The 16,220-nt window shown below is 30.5% G+C and overlaps 1 protein-coding gene across 4 annotated transcripts in view; it reads right to left on the reverse strand.

Annotated features, from left to right (window-relative positions):
• LOC142332259 (potassium voltage-gated channel protein Shaw-like) overlaps nt 1-16,220 on the reverse strand; it is a 515,827-nt gene that overhangs the window by 139,074 nt on the left and 360,533 nt on the right. For all 4 annotated transcript variants that reach the window (XM_075378581.1, XM_075378596.1, XM_075378604.1 and 1 more), the window contains exon 2: nt 2,044-2,126. The gene's annotated coding sequence lies outside the window, so the exon portion shown is untranslated. The remainder of the gene's footprint in view (nt 1-2,043; nt 2,127-16,220) is intronic.

The raw sequence follows: 16,220 nt of genomic DNA on the forward strand, positions 1-16,220 counted from the left end.
AATAATCAAAACTCTACTTTTTTTTGGTACTGTGAGTTATTACGCTACTGTAAAATAGTGTATGAGTTGCCATAGTACTATGTATTGGCTTAGTGAACATGAGGATTAATATTAAAAGATTCTTTTTCATTTCTAGAAATAAGCTAACTTAAATTGAGCTTTGTTTCCTGGATTACAAGATAATACGGAAGTTTACTTATTTTTAAAGACAAAGTTTTTTACACCTTTTCAAATATTTTACAGACTATTACTACTCTTAGCCATAAATAAATTATTTGACCATTACAGTTTAATTGTTGACAAATTTATTTTATTCTTTTTTTTTCAAAAGATATTTTCTAGCCATGACCACGCACAAGAAAACAAACAAGCCAAGAAAATTATAAATTCTAAATCTAAAATAAAATGAAAAACCATTAATAGACCACAAACTAGTGTGGCCATTTCGATTTTTTAAACAATTGTTGCCAGTATATATTAAAAAGTTACTGTAACATTAAAACAAACGCATATTAAAAAAAAAAAATAATTCAAAGAACAAATTATAATGAAGCTATCATATATATCTCTGCGAAAAGTTGTTTTATAGACATGTAATATGTTGAATAAAATAATACAAATAAATTAGATTATTATTAATTTATAAGAAAAAAGACAGACAGCTTACTAGAATAAAAGAGAATTTATAAAAAAATTATTTTTTTATTTTTTTAAGTTTGTGACAGTTTTCAAAAATTTTTGATTATTTTGTAACCGTTTTTCTTAATCACGTAAAAAATTTAAATCCTAATTGTCTCAAAGTAGAAAAGGCAATAATCCTCCTTAAAGCATTTTCTAAACAAGCAACAAAACCTGATAAAACCATAGTAACCAAAGAGAAAATTATCAAAAAATAAGTATCACAGTATCACAGTATCACAGTATCACAGTGGCATTAATATTTTTTTTATAAATATTTGTGGATAATATCGGCAGATAATATCAGGTAAACACCAATCGTTAGCAGATCAGCGATGCTGCAGAACACTAATTCGAATGCTTAAATATGCAATTTTCAACTGTCAATTTCCCTTTTTATCTTATCATTGAATTGGTGAATGCATAGCGCCGGAAAATGATAACGAGATACTGAGCAATTTTAGCTGCCATTATTGGGTTTATAGATTGAAATGAAGTAGTACTGTCAGAAAAACCACATGTAACTAGATAAAAAAATTCGTAAGAAAATATTTCAAATACTGAAAAAGTAAAAAAAAGCAAAAGAATATAGGTAAAATGATAGGTTAATTTTTATGTGTCTTAATATTACTTACTGTATTAATATTACTTTTCACTTTATCAACTTTATATTTGATTCTAAAACATGGCAGAATCATTTTTTATCCAGTTAGTCGTATAAATTTATGTTCAGATCATTAATCATAAATTACATGAAAACCTTGTATGTAACTAAATAATATTATCTAGTGAGCTAATAGTAGTCTAAAATGAATGCTGATACATTTCTGATATTATCCACAAAGCAAACATAATTTTGGGAAAAGTAAAAAAATTAAAAGAAAAAAATGCGTTCCGAAGAAAAACCTTAACGCTTCTAAAGGCTAAACCCACGTAACCTGTTTAATAATCCTCTTAAAACATAGGAAGATAAATGTACTGATTTTGTTATTATCTGACCCAATTAATTAACAAAAGTAGAAATGTTGTGACATTCAAATTGTTCTTTTTTGCTAAAAGCATTATACCATCAGTAACAAGAAAAACGTTATTGATGACTGGGGTTCAGAACCCCAATTCTGAAAACTAATTCACTAATAAAATAAAAAATATTTAATCTTCTATAATTAAAACAAGTAACTTTTTACTTTCTTTTCTATTAATTAAATTTTTTTACAAATCTGTAAATCAATCAGTTTAAAAAATTAGCTACTGCAAGTTTTTCTTTAACAGATATTTTGTTTTTTTTGTGGAAATCTCTATTTTACTGTGTTATTCGTTAATAACTAAAACTAAATGCTTTAGTACAAAGTAAACACAACTTACCAGAAGCAGGATGTGTGCTGGTTGTATATTATCTGTAAGGGGGGTTTGCGCCCCCCGGGGCATGGTCGCCCCCAAAATGCCTCCTGAAAAAAATACGTTAATTATTTCTGATTGTTCAATAAAGGTATATAAACATACGAACAAGTATGTTGTAATATAATGAATTCAAATATTTGCTATAAATAAACTACTATGAATCTCATAAAATCATAGGCTTTTTCGATTTACATACTGGCCCGTGTAAACTGTTTTAAAATAAAGTTAACAAAAATTTTTGATAGTGCAGGATTTTTTCATTTATCTATACTTAGAGGTTAAACTAACGATATAGACTAGGCCCTCAAATCATTGAAGCACTTGTAATTCTTCGCTACTTCCCAGATGTAAGAAGTCATACTTAGGTTTATACGTAGTTGCTTATCTGAAAATAACTTCTCTACATAAAACTAATGATGGATATCACGATTAGCAACTTAATAAATGTTTCCTAGTTAGTGGTCTAGCAAAGCAATATTTGCATGGTCTATTTAAACAGAGTTTACTAAATTTCAAGTAAAAATTCATCACTTCTTCGAGTATAAGTTGGAAATCACCTTTACTCTCACCTCCATGACAATCACCTTGGTGAAACTGATTATTTCTGTTTATTTAAATATCATAAAAATTTTAATTTAACACATTTTTAAATTAACATTTTAATATAATATATGTTTATTTGAAATACATATATGTACAGAGTGTACCACGAAGTTCTCCCAGGACTTTGTTAACTTATTCTACTCGTAAAAATAATGAAAATGTTATTTCCTAAAATGCTTCGTTTATGAGTTAGGCTAGTGAAAGACTTCGCTTGGTTGTCAACTACCTCGGTGAAATGAGGTCGTACTGTAATTTTTTGGATATTAAATAAGAGGTAGAGTTAGTGATTCCTTTTGGTTTTGACCGGAAAAATTGAATAAAATATGTTCCACAACCGTATCTGAAGAAGGTTTTGAGAAATCTGCGATGATGATAAATAAATTGGGGTAAAATCCCTGTTTATAATTTTTGACAACTTTGTTAAATGGGTAAAAAACATATAAAACCTTTAATCAAGACTTTTAGAAAATTTCATTCTGAACAAAATGATGTAAAACAAGTTGAATAACACAAAGAGAACTTAGAAAGATTCGAATTTTGTTTTTAAAAAGTACATTACTTCGTTTGTCAGAAAAGTACTTATTTAATTTAAAGAAAAACCAAATTATTTTTTGGTGATATAAAAAATTTATAAAAACAGAATTAATGTTAAAAATTGCTGTTAAAAATTTAAATAAAAAAAAATAGAAATTACATAACAAATGTCATACAATCATTTCGTTCTCTACTCCGTCTGTGTAACTATTTTTCTCTGTTAAACTGATGAAAGAGAAATTAATCAGATGATGAAATGCAATCTGACTGAGTTCTTTGTGAGTTTTCATACAATCAAAGGCACTGATTTAGAAATATTCGAGAAACTGTCCTGAAACTATATATAAAGACATAACCGTTTAATAAATAAATAATAACTAATAATAATAAATAAATAACCGTTATAATCAAGTTTCCGATCTATTTTAAGAGCAATTTCAAAAATTTACAAAAAGAAAGATGAAATTTAGTAATGAGATTGAGACCAACTAAAGCAGAATGACGTGAAATCAAATTTGAAGAAAGATAATCATCAGGAGAATTTAGAAACAAATATTAAAGTACATATACTACAAAATCAAAACCTAACTAAGCTTAAAGATAATTAAGGCAGAAAATTATACCAAGATTTCGTTATAATATGAAAACAATATTACAGATATGCGTTAGAATACTACGGATAATGAAAAATTTTCTGATGACGGTACATTAATAATGAAAGAAGGCAGGAATGATAAAAATTCAGCATAGAAGGTAGAAAAGCAAGTTAACGAATGAGATTAATTGAAAGTTCCAAGCCACTTAATGTAAAATAAAATAAAGGAAGAAAAGAAAGCATGATAGGTATTTTTACATACTCTAAGAAAATAAAAATTTTTAGGGATGTAAAGCCATTGCGAGTTGGAATAACAAATTCAGACAAAACACCACTATTCGGGAGAGAAGAAAGAAGTAATACTTTTTATAAATATTGGAATTATAAAACTATTAACACTTTTATTGTTATTATACATTCCTACTAAAATTATAAATAGTAGGTACATTTATCTGGTATGTTGGAGGTGAAAGTAATAATTGTTTCTGACTTACGCTCTCTAAAAACAAAAAAAGAATGAGAACAAAACTTATATAATATACCATATTATTAGTTCACTAGATTTTTAAAGGGAAAGAATATACAGAGTAAGGAGATAAGATACTGTAATAGGACCAGTATAACGGATTCTTTCAATTAAGAAGAAAGTATGAGAAAATAATAACTAAACGAAGAATCCGAAAGGAACTAAGAGGAATTCCTTTCTTTTAACAATCTGTTCTTTGTATTACAATCAATAGCATCTCCAACAGCTGTTGTCCGACGTTAAGGGTTACTGGACCGGAATAAGAATCTACGGGAAAACGTAAGGGTGCCGACAAAGGAACTTATAACGCTTCAAAAATTAAGGAATGAGGCCGGTTCTGCAGGCCAGGGTATATAAATAGTACCAGGATCAGCGGGAACAGTTAATTGTTAAGCGAGTAGTTCTGCGAGGCCGTGTTCGATGCGATTTGTGACTGATGTTATCAGTAAGCGTGTAGTAACAATGAGTGAACCGTACATCATTAGAATGCCAGTGTGGATAGTAGTTAAACGCAGGAAGTTCACCGTTGAGTTATGGTACACAGTAGTGAAAATGACAGTATTAAATTCATTTATAAAGTGTAGTGTAGTTCTATTGCAAACAGCAAAAGTAATAATATTTGCAGATAATGGAATTGCATGAAATTTAGACTTGTCTAATCTTACCTTGTTGTTAATGTAAATATTAGGCGTTAATAATGGCAGTCATTATAACGTTTTTAGTTGATTAGACTCTGTCCTGGTTTTTATAATTTAACTAACTTTAAACAAATCTTGTCCTTATTTTAATTACTATTTCGTGTATCATATATTCATTATTATTACAATTATTATTGTTTTTATTACTATCATTGTTATTAATTTTATTTTCTATGTTTTTAGAGTTATAAATTGTATTTATAAGAAATTTTTAGTTTGTTAGCTGTTCAATATCCTGGTCGAGCAGCAAACATTCGACTATTCGTAAAAAATTATTACGAATAATTTTTTACGAATAAAAAATATTCGTAAAATTATGTTCAAGATATAAATATTTATTACATTTCAAAAAACAACAAAAATGAGACATATACCATAACCAATGACGTATAAAATTGATATGGGTCCTTATAATTAATGAATATTAGATGAAAATTAAAGGTTGGATGTAGGTGCAGATTACTAAATGCCCTTCGGCTTCGGGGAAAATATTAGTACTGGCGAAGAAACATTAATTATCTGATTTATCTTAAAAGGAAGGCTTAAGTAAAAGGTTCTTTTTCAAATTCATGTTTAATTATCTAGATAGCATTTTGTTTGTTGGAAAGTAATAATATTTATACTCCTGATTTATTTACCGGAATAAAGGAAGGAATATAAAGCAGCAAATTTATATATTTATATTTTTTTATAATCGAAGAAGGAAAACACACTTTGTAGGTGTCCTATCCAAATAACTTTTAAATTTGTATTTACAGAAAAAGTACAAGAAAAAAATGAAATAATTGAGATCACAATAACAATTTAAGGCGGTTAATATTATAGTGTTCCATACGTATCGGGTGAAAATTTTATCGGTCAAGCAACTGAGATATCTATCTGTTTTTTAGTGCCTGAATATTAAATAAAACAATACCGCTGTTCTATTTGTACACTGATCGTCAATGATCAGAAGGAACTTTCTCACTTCCTTATTTTATGTTTACATTGCCGAGTTTAAATCATGGGTTTCCGAAAATACGCGTACTAACTGATATCAAACTTGTCAATCCCAGTCTCTAATGTAAATTTCCTTTAAATTTTTGCTATACTATGTATAGAAAGTAAAGAAATTTTTTTTTCATAATAGAATTTCCCAAAATTGTGAAGATTTTATCATAATAGTTATTATTTTACCTTCAGGTTTTTTAAACGATAAAGAAACACATTTAATTTAAAAAAAGAAAATGTTATTTTAGGTCCTTTTTTAAAAACTTGTGTCATCTTTAGATAACTTATTATTTTTAATCGTTTCAACTTATCGTTTCGAAAGTATATGAAAACATAATACTACATAACCAAAATTCTAGTGACATACTTAAAAACACTTGATGCATAATATTTGTAGAAATTCATATATTGTTCACAGACAGAAGTACTGAAACACTTAAAAGCTTATATAATATACAAAGTCATAGTGACTCCGTTACTTCTCACTGTTCTCTTTTTTATATTGTGCAAACACAATCCAAGTGCAATTGTTTCAGTCTTAACCATTGTATACAGAATAATTACAAGATTTTGAGAAGTGCATAAATTTCTCCCATATTTCTCTGTTCCCTATTCAGTGAGTGTATTTTTAATTAACATACATAGTAATTGTTTAAATTCATAAAATCTTTTTTAGCTTACAGAAAGTTCTAAAATGTGCTCTATTTTTATTCAAATTTATTGGTACCAAATAATTTTCATAATAGCAACATGAAATAAAAAGCAACCAGACTTTGTAGATAGGTTTTTGATACATTATTTACGTATTGTTTATTATTATTATCATTATAGCCTATAACAGTGTTTCCCAACCTGTTGGGCGCGCCCTCCTAGGGGGTCGTGATAACACTAAATGGGGGGCCTGAGCATATCAAAAAGAAAATTTTATTAAAAATATGTATTAATTTACTGAAAGGAAAACAAAACAAATTACATTTTGACATAATAAATAATAAAATCCACATTTACACTGATATAATACACTTATAAATAGAATTGTATCAATGCTGCATAATGTATTCAATAATTAATTATCGATACTAAATTAAAAACAAATTTTATTAACGACTCCCTAGTGCCTGTCTTACAGAGCAAAGTTTTTCGGAGGAAGATTTAATATTAGAAATAGACACTCTGAGTTCTTTTTCTATATTTAGCTTAGATCAATATTTTGTGCATCCACCGCAGAAAAATGTTTCGCAAACGGAGGATATTGAAAATGTTTGTAAAATTCAAAATATTGGAACGAAATTCTCTTTTTGTTTGGCGGAAATTTACTTCGCTAAATTTCAAGTAACCAAATATAACTTATCGATAGTTTGTAGAAAATTTAATTCTGAGAATACTGATGTATGTAAAGCCAATAAAAACCAAATAAAATAAAAATCGTTTAATTGAAAACGAAACACAACAAAAATGTTTGTAAATACACTGCAAATGACGTGTTAAAAAGCAGATATACTCAGTAAAACTATACAAGTCAAAATTATTTTGGTCATTGTAACCGATATGGCTCTGAAACAAACATTTTAAAATTAAAATTACGTTATTTTCATGTTTAAAGAATATCAGTATTCATTAAACTTGAACTTAAAGTTTAGTATTCTGTATTAATTAAAGTTTAATATCAGTATACATTAAAGAAACTAATATAATTAGACCGGTACACTGTTTTAATTTGAAATATTGCAATTTTTGAAACTATGTAAAAATGTTTTCAATGTTAAGAATATTTTACAAAAAATGAAAGCTTCATCTAAGATATTTTTGCAAAGAAAAGCTTTCAAAAAAAATTAAAACAAAATTACAGAAACTTTATTGCTTACACAAACATTTAAAAAGGTATATGTAATTTTTAATAAATTATTTTACTAATTTTTTTTTAATAGTGCAATTATAATGTAAATTCTTTACAAAGCAAACAAAAAAAAAGAAAGTTACTTTTATTATACTCGCAGAAAAATTTAAATGTAATTTTATTTCTATTTTATCTATTTAAATTTTAATCTCTATATCTGTTTCTATCTATGAATTTCTGAATAAAGATGTTATAAAACGTTGCTAGCTTTTTATCAAGTAGTTTACTTTCTTTTCAGTCAGTCTTTCTGTACCTTATAGATATTAAATAGCCCGAGATAAACCAGCAATAAACAGTTCAATTTATTTCAGTACCTTAAGGGTATATTTAAATTGCTGCCATATCGATAACAATTATACTTATTATTTATTTGACTAGATTTAATTTTATGTCCTTTTTCAAACATAAGTTTACATGAATTATGTCAATCTGATAAATCCTGAGATTATACAACGTAAAATTTCCTTTAGATAAGATAATATACATAACGGCCGACAATAGCATAGTGTGATGTTCATGAACTAGGTGCTTAAAGTCAACTATATCGTATTTTATCGTTAAAACAGGATCGTTTATTTTAAGAAGATAAAGAAGACTACCAGGCTTAATAAAAAATGGCCCCAAGCAGCTGTTATGTTAAACTACCTATGCCCATTCCAGTTATTATAAAATCAAATTTCATTCAAACGCGTTTATTTTATTACGTTCTTTTATTTCACAGTAAAGCTTACTGTACTTTATATTTTACAGTAACTGTTTATCAGCGCTTTATGAGATATATTTATTCAATATCGAGCCGTTTGTAAAAATTCGGTTTATGTATTTTTTTTAATTATCAAAACCGAACAACCCATTTTTAAATGTTATGTCACTATAAAATCCACAGATTACTGAAAGGTGCTTACATTTCTTATATTTATATGCCTATATCATAAAACATCTCATTTTTTTTTAATTTAATCATTTTTAAAAGAAAGTACCTGGAAATAGTAATATTAAGAGATACATGTGTAATGAAAATTACACAGTAAATTTTTTTAATATTCTTTTTTCAGTTAAGTAAGAAGAACATTGCTATTAAAAGTTTTTTTCTTTTACTTACAAGTTGCACAGAGCTCAATAAAGAACTTAGCTAAGACATCTTAGGTAGAAAAATGTTGAAACTGTAAAATCAATTTCAAAATAAAAAAGTAATTTACCATTGACCTTTACGCAAACATTTTTTTTTAAACATAGACAAAACTAAGACACGGATTTTTTATAAATGCATACGAGGTAAATAAATAAATGTTTTCTTTTAAAACTACCTCAAAATTACTTCCAAAAATCTCATTCAGTAGCCATCAGGTATTCTATTTTGAATACTGTGATTAGTTATGTTTATGGATAAACAATCATCATTATTTTACAATAATGTAAGTTTGGTACGGACATTCAACATCTATGTAATTTTGGTTAACGACACAGTAAGTGAGTAAGATGATATACATTACTGGAAACTCCAAAATAAATATAGCATGTAAAACCCTGAGTAATCAAAGGTAACCTTAACGTAGGATCAGTTGTAATCTTACACATTTTTTAATGATAGCTAAAATTAAATAAAAACAGTCTTTCAGCCAAGTCAATACTAGCAAGAATATATTTTAAAAAAGTTTAAATGATTTCAAATTCACATATATATGTATGCATTTTTTATGAAGAAAACATATAAATTAGCATATGATTAATATGGATTTTAAAATAAAATCCATTCCATCCCACCGATAATACCAAACCCTATGTACGAAATAAAGCTTCAGTCCCCCTTGGTGGGTTGTTGGCTGTCTCCCTGGTATCCATGTTTTGCTGAGGACTAAATGAATTCCATTTCCCTGCTTTAAAAAAAGAAAAATTGAGAAGAATCAGAGTGTGCTACATAGGTAAACATTTACACAGTTCTGACGTTTAAGGGTGAAAGTTGCTTCTACAATTTCTAAAGTTAATTTTTAATTATCATTTTATGAATTTATAGCCAATAAGATTTTATAAAAACGGAGGTCTGCAATCTTTAGATTTTACAGATCAATGGTCTAGAATTTGAGACTTCCCTGGCGAAATGGTAGCAGCTTAGCCTTTCATCCGGAAAATCCAGGTTCCAATTAAACCCGATTCGGTGTAGAATCTTCTTACAATAAATAATCTCCATTCCTTATGCCTCTACGCAAGCTTCAAGCTTATGTGATAAATCATCAATAATAAAAACTAAAAGTAAAACAAGAGATGAACATTAAAAATTAAAAAAACTGCCAAAAAAATATTGGTCTTTAATGTAGGATAATTAAAATGAAAGCAGCTGACAATTTTATATATAACTTTTTTTAATCATTTTAAATCTATTTAAGCATATATACATATATATATATAGGATTATTCAAAAAGCAGAGATGAAATATTTATTTCTAATGAACAACAATACATGGAGACACATATGCTACATCACTGGATAGTGGAAGGTTCAAAGTTTTAAGTATTATTTCCATTCAATGCCTACAGAAGCCTGTGATAAAGTGGTAACGCCACAGGATAAGTCGTTTTGTGTTCTGCAGTATGTAAAGAGCGAATCCATTGTTTTAGAGCAGCGTGCATTTCATTGTAAGTTCAACAAAAAGCCGCCTCTTCGTAGACAAATATATAATTGGTACAAGAATTTTGTAGAAGGAGGTTGCGTATGCAAAGGGAAAAGTACCTATCGTCCTCCCAAGTCATATGAAGCTTTTGAGGGTATCCGAACTGCTTTCGAACGTAGCCCTAGAAAATCCACAAGCAGAGAGAGCAGAGAATTTGAAATTCTTCAACCAACGGTATGGCGTCTGCTTAAAAACCATCTGCATCTGAAGCCGTATAAGTTGCAGTTACTTTAGGCATTGCAGGACGATAACACAATCTCAGGAATTTGGATTGGAAGAGGTGGACAACATGATCTTGTTCATCTTAAGCGGCCTTAAGGTCAGCAGATCTTACACCTTGCGATTTATATCTATGGCGGTATATAAAAGATAGCGTGTTTGTACCACCTATGTAATGTAATTATGGTCTATGGTGTTTGTGCCGAAATCTGCGAAATTGAATTGTTACAGCAGTGAATTCAATAACCAGGGACCAGTTAATTCGTGTGTGGCAAGAAATGAACTACCGATTCAACGTATGTCGCATAAAAAAGTGCTCATGTTGAATACATTAAATAAAACTTTGCACTTTCCTCTATTCGGTGATGTTTTATATGTCTCTATCTATTGCCGTTCATTAGAAATAACTATTTAAAATCTGTTCCTTCTTTTTAATAAATACATATTTATATAACCTATGACACTCCCGGTAACGTAAGGATTTTAAATGAGATCATATATCAAACTCTGTTCAGCAATTGAGCTGCTACGATGGAACAGACATGCCTGCATAAATACATACATACACTATAAATATATTATACTCCTTTTTGGGGTTCGTATAGAAACACTAGTAAGACAATAAATTTACACATAATATAAAATACCGTGTTTGAAGTTTGAAAATCAGAAGATTTGTTGCAAAGATATAACAACATTTCCGAATAACCGTGATCTGTTGAATCGAAAGTGTACCTCATGCATGAATAAGTTAGCTTTCAACCTATTAACAAATAACTCGTTTGAATTTTGAAAATCGAACGATTCTTTGCAGAGATATTATAAGATCATCCCTTTGCACCTCCCAAAATAGCACCACAGAGACACCCATTTGTTACCAGTTGATGGTGACGATTGGTCTAGCCTCCCACGAGGTGCTCGCCTCACCACACAACTCTATTCTCACAAGCAGTCCCCACGGTAAGCCCATTATTATCAATCCAAAATCTTTATATTCTATTTAATATTATTTTATTTTACTTAACGTAAATTTAATTCTATTATTTTTGTAATATTATTCATTAAATTGATTTGAATCATTTAATTCAAACAAACCCTGCTCACACAGTGATAGAGGCTCACAGTTAATTAAATGTTTTGCTTTAACCGGAAAATATCCACTACTACGAATATATATATATATATATATATATATATATATATTCTATGACACTTCCAGTAACGTAAGGATTCCAACGCGAGGTCATACATCTAAATCGGTTCAGCTGTTGAGCTGCTACGGTGAAACAAATATACATACATAGTACACCCTAAATACATTACACTTCTTTTTGGGCAGTCGTGTAAGAAAAACTGACGATATTTGTTAATTAATAACCTTAATATAATTAATCATAATCTCATTTAAAACTATGTTTTCATCATGAACAAAAAAAAAATTTATAAAATAATTCTTCAATTATTAGAAGGATCACATCAGTGATCGGCTATCCAGACCAAGTAAATGGTTATTCATATTCTTGTAATTTTAATATTATTTAGTGATACAACAATTGTATTGTTGTATATAATGTATGTTAACTGATTAAACTTAATAAGATAGGGAAGTAAAACTTGAAAAAATATATTGATGTTGATGTTATGTCTGCCTATAAATTCACAAAGTAACTGCAAAATGTATTAGCATTCCGGCAACTCAGACAATTAGGTTTTACAAAATCTCAAAAATGTTAAAACTTTGTCAGTGGCAACTGCTCATCATGCAAAACACTGTAATAATGTCAATAATTCTACTTGCTAATTTCTAATCTATTTTATTTTGTTTAAACAACTGTATAAAGTACACAGTGAAAAATATCGAAATTGTTTGATGGAAACTATCCAAAGGATTGATGATGTCAAAAGGGCAAGATGGGAGAATTACGTGCCAAAATATGTGACAACTCGTGGCGCAGCGGCTACAGGATATTCAGGAAGAAGTTTGGTAAAGCGCGCTTTCTATCTTGAGCGCTGCCAAATGCAACATGTAATCCGCTACCGTTTTCCTAATGGAAAGAATTTATACAGAAAAGAGATCGAAGAGATATCTCTCATCACCTTGGCGGAGCTGAATTTGTAGTGAGTTAATAGAGTAATAATGAGTTATGATATGGGGCATTAACGTTAACTACCATTAGATAGTAGGCTGATTATAAGTAAATTTTTCAGATTTCCACGTCATAAAATTCTTTCTTCATTGAATCATAAATATTACTGAAGATTTCAAGTACTTGATTATGAAGATTTTTGTTCTTAATTACGGATTTAAATTCTGCCATAACAAGCAAAAATAAATATATTTCTAATAATAATAAGCAAACAAAACTAAGAATTTTTGAATAACTTTAGTTTTTAAACCAGAAAAAATTGCATAAAAACTACGAAACATAAAAAGAGTATGTAAGTATTTATTGTGTGCCTTTGAAACACAGCCGGAGAACACTTACAGGACACTAAAAATGAAACTAAATTCATTTATTCACGATAATTTACGAAGGAATTATATTACTTCGTTTTCATTTACTTAGTCAAAATGATTCGAGGTGAACTGAGCCATAACTTCTTAACTTGAAAAAACGATTTCATCAGTGTTAAATTAACCATGTAATAATGTATTTCGGAAAATAACTTACGTAATTTTTTTGTAATCCAAACCGTAAAAAGCTATTTTCTTATTCTTAACTTATATATATATATATATATATATATATATATATATATAAACACACAGATACGGAAGATAGTATGTCCTTGCTCGTTCTCCTCGTTGTCAGTTTTTTTACTGTATGTTTTTAGCCAAGTAAACGGAGGCAGGTGCAGCTGGTTCCACATACAGTAACCGTGGCAGTGGCTGAGTTGGTTGAGCCGCCTCGCCGTATACCGTCACACACTTGCAAGTTAAAATCTATAGAATATCTCGTTTAGTATAGTCGGGATTGGCAAAATTTCCAATCATTGTTCAAAATTTTTTTCCCTTCTTTACCCTCTTTCAAGGTCGAATTTTAAAAATCTAGCAAACGTTTATTCACATGAAAACTACACTCATAAAAAATCAGGTTGATATTCTTCTTCTTCTTCTTTCTTAATAGTTTACATTTTTTTGTAGTATCATAATATTTAAATAAACCATCGGTTGCAAAGATATTAATAATTAAAAATCTTACATCGCCGCCATTTTGAAATGAATTTAGAGAAAAGTTCATTATTTTCATACAAGTAAACCTGTAAGTACCCTAGCAGCATATGAAATTTCAGCTTGATACGAATAATCATTCCTCAGAAATAAATTTTTACGTTAAACATACAAATTGTGGATAGGCGGTAAACTAAGCGTTTCCGGTAATATGTTGATAAATCTTTTTCTTTATTTCGATGAGGGAGACCATTCTCTGAATTCTTGAAACTGTTTAATAAACACTCTGTATATAGTATTTCATTCCGCCTGTAACCTTACATAAAACAGTCCACCTGGCTAAAAGTGCTTCAAAGTAAACCTACATCTCATAACCTATTTTCTCTTTGAAAAAAGAGTAAACTGAAACAGAAAACTTGAACTTCAAATGATAACCAATCTATTTAGAACTTCCTACCAAACGTACCTAAAGAAATAATTAATTCTATTTAAATCGTTTACTGCGTAGTTACATGTCTTTTAAATAGATTTCAGGGATATTATTTTTTTTATTTATTATAATTACACTCATTAACATCTTCACTCCTGTTATAATGATACAACTGCGTGCTCCTTTTCTCTGTCGTTTAAGTTATTTATGCCTAATTATCAATGTATTAATTGATTTTTTTCATCGTAACCACTAATAAAGAAGGCTGTACAGTGGCGAAATAAGAAAATAATAACATTTTGAGATGGTAGGGGATGAGCGGCTATCTTAGGAGGATGTTGGAAGACTATCTTAATGATAGGAAGCTCCTACACAAGCTTAGTGACGCTGAGTCCCCCACCTATGCAATATTGTGTACTATGGAGTCCTCCGGTTGCGATATCCGCACGGTGTCATCCCTATCGCCTACGCTGATGTTTTGGTCCTGATGGTTGTGGCAAAGACCGAAGAGGAAGTGACACCTGCCGTGAATGCTGCTATCGCGATGGTCGGTGAGTGGATGGCCGGAGTGCAATTTCATCTGTCCTGCGATAAATCTCTGGTTGTCCCAGTTGTGGGAAGGCGGCAACTAGTGCCCTTCCCAATTTCGAAGGAGGGAGCGATGGTTCAATCTCGAGAGGCCGCCAAGTACCTTGGGGTGTGATTGGACCAGAGGCGATCATTCATTCGTCACGTCCAGGCGATGAATGAGAAAGCTGGACAGACTGTGAAGAACTTGGTTAAGTTACTATCGAACGTTGGAGGACCCAGTAAGTCGAAGAGGAGGCTGTACGCACATGTGGCGACCTCGATCTATGGCGTCCCATTGTGGAAGAGAGTCATGGCGGTAGGAAGTAACAGAAGACTGTTGGAGGAAGTACAGCATCATACGGTGCTGTACTTCCTCCAAGGTTTTCGGCACACGTCTCGGTCTCGACTGAGGCGGTGCTGGTGGTGAGTAGGATGCTGCCTATTCAACAGTTGGTATCGGCTCGTGCGCACGTTTATCAGGGTGGGTCTAAGGACGATGCCAACGAAATTTTCTACAGGGATTGGCAAGCCAGGTGGGATGCATCCACGAAAGGAAGGTGGACGCATCGTTTCATCACGCACATTGAGCCGTGGACCGGGAGGAAGTTTGCAGAACTGGGGTTCTGGTTGACGCAATTCCTGATCCGCCATGGGGTCTTTCGTTCATACCTGAGTGGACGAAGAAGAGCTGAATACCCCTTCTCCCAGTACTGTCGGGGAGTTAGACTCGTCGGAAAATGTAATATTCCAGTGCCCGCGGTGGAACGAGGAACGCCGCGACAGTTCTCCCTTAAATGGCCATCTCGAGGTGGGGACCATCGTTAGAACGATGTTACGCAGTTGAGTGGACTTCGACATTGTGACGGGTTTTGTGTCGGGAATACTAAAAATGAAATATCGGGAATCGAGAGGGTGAGAGACAGCTCCGTACGGAGTTGCCGTTCGCCCGTGCTTTCACGGCTGAACTAGAGGCGAAGGTACCTCCCGAAACGGGTTCATGCTTAATTGGGGGACTGATTCCGGGAAACAGGGTTTAAAAAAAAAATATTTTGGCTCAATTTTGTATTACTAATACAACAATTTCTTTTTTTAAAATTAATATAATATAAATATTTATTTTTATTTTCACCTCAAATTAATACGAGGTATTATATTACAATTCAGTTTAAAAATGGGATAACATAAATTTTCCATTTCGGGTGTTTTTTTTTCAAGTAATACAATTATAATATTTAATG

This window comes from Lycorma delicatula, chromosome 1 (genome assembly GCF_047948215.1).
Source record: "Lycorma delicatula isolate Av1 chromosome 1, ASM4794821v1, whole genome shotgun sequence".
In the NCBI taxonomy this organism is placed as follows: domain Eukaryota; kingdom Metazoa; phylum Arthropoda; class Insecta; order Hemiptera; family Fulgoridae; genus Lycorma; species Lycorma delicatula.